The sequence below is a fragment of the Suncus etruscus genome, chromosome 19, assembly GCF_024139225.1.
Source record: "Suncus etruscus isolate mSunEtr1 chromosome 19, mSunEtr1.pri.cur, whole genome shotgun sequence".
NCBI classification, from domain to species: domain Eukaryota; kingdom Metazoa; phylum Chordata; class Mammalia; order Eulipotyphla; family Soricidae; genus Suncus; species Suncus etruscus.
Genome location: NC_064866.1, coordinates 31787321 through 31795863, shown reverse-complemented (window position 1 = coordinate 31795863; position 8543 = coordinate 31787321). Strand labels below are relative to the sequence as shown.

The following is an 8543-nucleotide window of genomic DNA, read 5'->3' as shown; positions in this document are numbered from 1 at the left end:
GTTGCTATGAGGTTCGTAAGTCAGAGGGTTTAAGCTCATGGTAGATAGAGCTGGAACCACAGCTTGCTGGGACATAGTTGACCGTTTGAAAAGACTAGCACTGCCATCAAGAGAGCTGAGGGCTCTCTGTCTTGGACTCCTTGGAGAGAATGACTTAGTGTTACTTTGGTCTCCCAGAGCCAAAAGGGTCCCGAACAGCTGAAAGTGCTCTGTGAGTTTGTGCTAACTACACATATTAACACCATACCTTCTCTTTGGAAGGGCTGAAGGGCGAGACATGACAGATTCATCATAAGCCAAATCTCCTCTTGGTCCTTCCTGCTGAAAAGGTACCTCTTGTGGGCTTCTAATTCTCTTTGACCACCTAGAGAATCAAATACAGAAGGAAATTTGTGATAAGCATCACCTACACCGAGCAATATGCTGCCCTATCAGAGGGGCAAGAAAACATACAACTATAGACAAAAAATGTCAGGAACAATGATGGGGGTTTTTGGCAGAATAATCAAACACCTACCTTAATTGTCTTTTTTATAATGCATCTTGTTTGTGTTTCCAAAAGAAGATGCATTGATTTGCTTGATGTGAGGGAAAGAAAACTGGATCAAGAATTTAAGAATTTAAGAATGTGGGTAAGAACTCAGGTCAATCCTTGGCATCCCATATGGTGCCTAAGAGCATGGCCAGGAGCAATTCCTGAGTGCCGGACCACAGTAATCCCTTTCTGGGATTACAACAAACAAAATTTAAAGATTTACTAACAAGACTAGGTCTTATAGCATGAAAGCTTTAGGCAAGTCAGTTCCTCTGGACTTCATGAGCCAAGTTTATCATGCAGAAGCCACTTAGGATGATTTTGAGTGCTCGCTTCGGCAGCACATCTATTAAAATTGGAACGATACAGAGAAGATTAGCATGGCCCCTGCGCAAGGATGATTTTGAAAAGCAGATGGCAATTTGGGAGTTCCAGGATGGTCGCAGGATTCTGTCATTGTAGCCACAAATTCCCAGGAGATCTGTTCCTTCTCCTGAGAACCCATTTTTTCCATGCCACATTAACTTTTATTTACTTAATATTTACAACTGCAAAAAAAATGTGTAACCAGTCCCTGGCTACTAGGATCACATAACATCAGTGGAAACATTCAAATGGCCACCAATGGCACCTCTTTCTCTTCACTAGCCGTCTGCCTTCTTTTTCTCTCACTCCCAAGAAAGCCTATATTTTTAAAAGTGAGTCAGATGGTTTTTATAAAATGAAACTTGCTAGAATGATGTGAGAGTAGAAAAAGAAAACTATGTGTTCAAGAGAACATGTATGTTCAAGAGAACATAGGCTTGGGCGAGCAAGCCCAGAGTGGATTTTGGAAAGAGCTTTTATACAGCTTTTTGAAAAAAAAAAATTTTTTTTTGAATACCCAAAGGGATGTTTTTATTGGTTGCCTGATCAAAAAGAAGAAGAGGCAGAGTCCTTTGGGGGGCCAGTCCTGGAAGGCTCCAGAGGATTATTCTTCCCTCCCTCCTCCCCCAAACAGGAGAGGGCCAGCTAACTCATCTGTGATGAAAACTACGTTTGGAGAGACGATGGCATGGAGTGGTCTCTTGGAGCAAGTGGACTATTCCAGGAGATGGGCCCTTTGTTGGAGAGCTCTATATTCAGTGAAAATCATGCGGCAAACACATTTTCACAGCGATTTTGGTTCGCACGACCCTCCTAAGGATGAGTGTTGAGGTCGGGGGGCCCTGTCCCGTCCTGCGCAGACATAGCTGTGCTTGGAGGAAACTCTGCTGATGGATATGGGCAGATGCTCTCAGGTTGCACTGGGAGGGTTGTTGCTGGCCAGTGCTGGCTTCGATGACATGCGACACACCTGTAGAGATTTCTGGTTTCTGTGGTCCTAAAGCAACAGTGTTTTTAGGGGGTACAGAGAGGGCTCTGGAAGTGGCCTGGCCATTGATGTGCCAAGGATGACTCTGGCACCTTTTGGTCGCTGTGCCGAGGCTCAGGCGACTGAACATAAAACAGAGATGTTCCAATGCCTCCTTGAATCTCTGGACTTCCAGGGGCTCTGCTGCCTTTTGAGCTTCAATGGACGGTGGCTGGCCCTGCTCATTGAGTGTGGTGATGACAACCTCCTTCTGCTCAGAGGCTGGCATGGCCTTCGGTGTTTCTTGGCCAAGGGTGGTGGAGGGGGGACTGGCCACTGCTGAGGCCAGATTAAGGTCGCCAAATATGCGGCAGATATGCGCCACGTCCTCCTGGATGGTACTCCCTCTGTGAGGGGCAGTGAGGGGCCCAGCACGTGTTTCTCTCTTGGATGTTGCTTCTGCCCGAGGAAACACTTTGCTAGAGGGCCTGCTCCCGGACCCCAGGCTCAGGCTCCCGAATGTTTGGCAGAGCTGGCCCAGTGCCTCCTGGGGGCTCACAAGATGTGTTTGAGCCATTTTAGTTTGAGGCAGTGCCTGGGATGTTTCTGAGACCGGCACCTGGTACTTGGTTGGGCCAGGGCCCATGCCAGACCCCCTCTGCAGGTGCCTTGGTTTTGAGTTGGCGCTGTTATGCCTGCAGGTGTCCCCTTCACAGGGGAAGGTGTAGGCAGGCTGAATCTTCATAGATCCTGAGGATCTCAGGATGGGAGCCCTCAATGTGTTTGTTTTATCCATACATGGATGGAGGCGAGGGCTGGTATTAGGCTTGGCTGGGCCAGGGCCCATGCCAGTCCCTCTCTGCAGGCGCCTTGGTTTTGAGTTGGCGCAGTTATGCCTGCAGGTGTCTCCTTCACAGGGGAAGGTGTAGGCAGGCTGAATCTTCATGGATCCTGAGGATCTCATGATGGGAGCCCTTAATGTTGTTCTTTTATCCATAAGTGGATGGAGGTGAGGACTGGTATTAGGCTTGGCTGGGCCAGGGCCCATGCCAGTCCCTCTCTGCAAGCGCCTTGGTTTTGAGTTGGCGCTGTTATGCCTGCAGGTGTCTCCTTCACAGGGGAAGATGTAGGCAGGCTGAATATTCATGGATCCTGAGGATCTCATGATGGGAGCCCTCAGTGTTGTTGTTTTATCCATAAGTGGATGGAGGCGAGGGCACCAGGGTTTGCCCAAAGGCTACTTGCTGTCTGAGATGTCTTCCAGGCTCTAGTCGGGATGTGAATTGGAGGAGGAGAGTCAGGGACTGGATGGCTTCCCACTAGGTGGGAACACCAGAGGGCCAAGCCCCCTGGCGGGGGGGGTGGGGGGACGCTGCACAGTACAGCAGTTAGGAGTAGATAAGGTAGAGTAGGGAAATACTGAAATATCAGTGTCAAGGTAAGAAGACAACCAAAACAAGCTGTCGTCTCAAAGCAGGCTTTTGCCCAAGTTGCTAGGTGCAGCTCAAGGGTTCTAGAAGCCTTGCCTTGAGCCCATCACAAAGGTAGCAGTCAGTCAAATGGGGGGGTGTCCGTTAGGGACAGGGCTCAGACACACCCACTCAGCTGGTGTGGTGGGCACTTGGCCTCTTCTTACCGTGGGCTTTGCTCAAAGCGTCTTGGAAAGGAGGCCCATCTCGCTAAAACATCTGAACCTCAATCCACCACAATCTGTTGACTGTGTTAGAAATGTTCACCCCTGCAGTGGGAAAATAGAACCTTCCTAGTAGCTACCAATTGGTGGCATATTTAGGGGGCTGTTACCCTTGATGGATTTTATGAATGAACCCAGATAACCACCGTATACTAGCAAATTAAACATCCTGCTTTCTTTGGGGGTGATTTAAATATTTTATTAATATTTTATTAATATCTTTATTTAAACACCTTGATTACAAACATGATTGTGGTTGGGTTTCAGTCATGTAAAGAACACTCCCCTTCACCAGTGCAACATTCCCATCACCAATGTCCCAAATCTCTCTCCTCGCCACCCTACCCTCGCCAGTACTCCAGACAGTACAGTACTTCCCTCATTCATTCACATTGTTAGGATAGTTCTCAATGTTGTTATTTCTCTATCTATACTCTTCACTCTGTGATGAGCTTCATGAAGTGAGCTGCAATTTCCAGCCCTCCTCTCTTTTGTCTCTGAAACTTATTGAAAGAATGGCTTTCATTTTGCTTAAACCCATAGATGAGTGAGACTATTCTGTAAGAAAGGGATTTTTGCATTGTATTTTTGTGTTCCTAGGGTATATTCCTAGGAGTGGATCATATGGGAGCTCAATTTTCAGTTTTTGGAGGAATCTCCATATCGCTTTCCATAAAGGTTACACTAGATGGCATTCCCACCAGCAGTGGTTAAGAGTTCCTTTCTCTCCGCATCCCCACAAACACTGCATGTTGTCATTCTTTGTGATGTGTGCCAATCTCTGGGGTGTGAGGTGGTACCTCATAGTTGTATTGATTTGCATCTTCCTGATGATTAGTGATATGGAACAATTTTTCATGTGCCTTTTGACATTTGCATTTCTTCTTTATCAAAGTGTCTGTCCATTTTTCTCCCCACTTTTTGATGGGATTAGATTTTTTATTCTTGTAAAGTTCTGTAAGTGACATGTATATTTTGGATATTAGCACCTTATCTGATGGATATTGGGTGAATAGTTTCTCCCACTCAGTGGGTGGCTCTTGTATCCTGGGCACTATTTCCTTCGAGGTGCAGAAGCTTCTCAGCTTAATATATTCCCATCTGTTAATCTCTGCTTTCTCTTGTTTGGAGAGTGCAGTTTCCTCCTTCAAGACGCCTTTAGTCTCGATGTCATGTATCTACGTGTTGTTCTATATACCTTATGGTATCAGGTCTGATATTGAAGTCTTTAATCCATTTGGATTTTCCCTTTGTACATGATGTTAGCTGGGGTTCTAAGTTCCTTTTTTTTGCAAGTGACTAGCCAGTTGTGACAGCACCACTTGCTGAAGGGGTTTTCTTTGCTCCATTTAGGATTTCTTGCTCCTTTATCAAAGATTAGGTGATTGTATGTCTGGGGCACATTCTCTGAGTACTCAAGCCTATTCCACTGTTATGAGGGTCTGTATTTATTCCAATACCTTGCTGTTTTGATAACTATTGCTTTGTAATACAGTTTAAACTTTGTAAAGTATTGCCTCCCATATTCGTTTTCCCAATGCTTGCTTTAGCTATTCAAGGGTCTTTATTGTTCCAAATAGATTTCAAAAGTGCTTGATCCACTTCCTGGAAGAATGTCATAGGTATCTTTAGAGGGATTGCATTAAATCTGTATAATGCTTTGGGAGTATTGCCATTTTAATGATGTTAATCCTGCCAATCCATGAGCAGGGTATGTGTTTCCATTTCTGTGTGTCCTCTCTTATTTCTTGGAGCAGAATTTTATAGTTTTCTTTTTATAAGTCCTTCACATCTTTAGTCAAGTTGACTCCAAGATATTTTAGTTTTTGTGGCATTAATGTGAATAGGGTTGGTTTCTTAATGTCCATTTCTTCCTATTATTATTGGTGTAGGGAAAGTCCATTGATTTGTGTGTTAATTTTGTAGCCTTGCTATATGAGTCTATTGTTTCTAGAAGCTTTTTGGTAGAGTCTTTAGTGTTTTCTAAGTAGAGTATCATGTCATCTGCAAACAGTGAGAGCTTGACTTCTTCCTTTCCTATCTGGATTCCCTTGATATATTTTTCTTGCCTAATCACTATAGCAAGTACTTCCAGTGCTATGTTGAATAGGAGTGGTGAGAGAGAACAGCCTTGCCTTGTGCCAGAATTTAGAGGGAAGGCTTTTAATTTTTTCTCCATTGAGGATAATATTTGCCACTGGCTTGTGGCCTTAACTATACTGAGCAAGGTTCCTTTCATTTCCAACTTGTTGAAACTTTTGATCAAGAATGGGTGTTGGACCTTATCAAATGCTTTCTCTGCGTCTATTGATATGATCATGTGATCTTTATTTTTCTTGTTGTTGATGTTGTGTATGATGTTGATAGATTTATGAATGTTAAACCATCCTTGCATTCCTGGGATGAAACCTATTTGATTATAATTGGTCTGTAATTTTCTTTTTTGGTAGCATCTCTGTCTGGTTTTGGGATCAAGGTGATGTTGGCTTCATAAAAGAATCAAATTTTAGGCCCAACACGCAGCAGAGACAACAGTCCAGAGGGATATACTGGGCTTCAGAGATCCAACACAGTTCCTCGTGTGATTTTTTCCTGTGTGTTGCAGTGGTGTTCATTATTAGAAAGAGCACATGTCCGTGAAGCGGAGCGGCCATGCTCTTCTGGAGCCTCTAGGAGAGTGATTTTGCTGGGCCCTTTTCGGCCCACTCAGGAGAGGTTCAGGACACAGGACAGTAGAAAAACATGCACAGGCAACACTCACAGTCTCTCACAATTGAGAACCACTAGGGCAAGCCCAGGCGTAGATTTCTCCAGCCTGACGTCACAGACAGGGGACCAGCCTTTCTGCAATTTACTGTTGATAGCCAATTTTCACTTGAGGACACTGTTTTGTTTTTATTTTTTTGTTTTTGGCTTTCCAGCCTTGCCTGGGTTACCTTAGGAGAGCGGTTTTGCTGGGCCCTTTTTGGCCCACTCACTAGAGGTTCAGGACACAGAGCAGTAGAAAAACACGCACGGGTAACACTCACAGTCTCTTGCTGCTGGGACCACTCGGGCAGGTGCCCCTTCTGGGCAATATTAAATGGGAAAAACTAAAGACCAAGCTTCATTTAGAGGATGCTTCCAAATTGCTTCCAGGGTTTAAACTACATCTGTGTATTTGTATTTTTCTGTTTGAAAGGTGAATGGGGGAAAAAACAGTAACTCAGAAATATATCCAAATATGCTCCAGGCCTATCTATGATTAGTGAAGCTATGGGTGATATTTTCCCCTCATTTCCCCCTGTATTTTCTAAATTTCAAAAATGTTCTAATTAGGGGGGCCAGAGAGATAGCATGGAGGTAGGGTGTTTGCCTTGCATGCAGAAGGTTGGTGGTTCGAATCCTGGCATCCCATGTGATCCCCCGAGTCTGCCAGGAGCGATTTCTGAGCATATAGCCAGGAATAACCCCTGAGTGTTGCCGGGTGTGACCCAAACAAAACAAAACAAAATATGTTCTAATTAGGATAAACTATAACTTAAAAAGAAAAAAAGTGAACCAATTCTATAGGCCAAGGCTAATGGATAACAGCAATATTTTAGCATTTGTACATACCTTACTATTATGACTTAGAGAAGTCTAGGTCAAAAATTTTCAAACCTTTGGTCTCAGGATTCATTTATACCCTTTAAAATAATAAAGGACACCAAAGAGCTTTTGAGCTGGCTCTGCTTATATTTATTGATATTTAGTGAAATTTAAAACAGAAAAAAATATCGATAGTTAAAATTATAACAATGAATCCATTACATAAATATTTTATATAAAAAAAAAGAACTGTTTTTCAAAGCAAAAATAATTTCGTGAAAATACCATGGGTTTCATGACTTGCAAATCTTTTTCAGGTTTGGATTCCCAAAAGGTAATGAGTGAGAGTCTCAGCTTTTTCAACTTTCCATCTGTTGTGAGATATTGTTTTGGTTGAAGTAGATGAAGAATATTTGGCCTCCTAATAACTATACATATGGAAAAGGAGTGACTTTTTAAAAATGGAATTTTTTGAACTTTATTACTGTTTAAGTTAGTGCCAAAGTATATGGTATTACTACACCCTACCACTGCCAAAGTGCCCAAGACCCCCATCACTACCACTATGTCACCTTTAGTCCAGTTACTAATCCCTCCCCACCTCCTTTTGGGGTTTGGCAGTTAGCCCTGGAATCCAAGATCAAGGATTCAACATTGTTCTGACTGCTTTTTCCCTTGTTTTGTCTGTCTATAGTCCACAGGTGAGTGAGATCATCCAGAATTTGCTCTTCTCCCTTTAACTAACTCATTTTTCTCAGAAGGATCAACTCTAATTACATCCTCTTTGCTGCAAATGGCATGCTTGCATCTTAGAGATGCATATACCATCATGTATCTATATCCATACAACAAGATTTTTATCCATTCATCTGTCATTGGACATCTTCGATCATCAGACATTAGGATATTTTGTTTCCATACCCTGACATTAATATTGCACATGATATATTACAATGAACATAAGTATACACATATCTGATTGAATTATTGTTTGAGGGTAAATGCCAAGAAATGAAATCGCTGGATTGTATGAAACTGCTATTCTTACTTTTATGAGAAACCTCCATACTGCTTTCCATCAACACTGAATGACATTCTCGCCAATAGAGAATGAAGGTTCCTTTTTCAATGCATTCCTACACAAACACTAGTTGTTTCTGGTTGTTTTGATATATGCCATTTTCACTGGTGTGAGATGATACCTTATTGCAATCTTTATTTGCATTTTCCTGATAACCCATAAAAATTAGCACTTTGAGATGAGGTGTTTAATCCTTTCAGATAATGGCAGATGTTCATTTTCCCTTATATCTCAGTAGGTTCACCATGCACTGTTCGTTATAATCCAAGATGCATAGTGGGGACAAGGGAGGGGTCTACTCATTGCAGTCACTGGAGGCTCTGGCTAAGGG

At 43.0% G+C, this 8543-nt stretch overlaps 1 pseudogene; it reads left to right on the top strand.

The window, feature by feature from the left end:
- The first annotated feature begins 860 nt into the window (after positions 1–860).
- On the top strand, positions 861–960 carry LOC125997711 (uncharacterized; annotated as a pseudogene).
- The last annotated feature ends 7583 nt before the right edge of the window (positions 961–8543 follow it).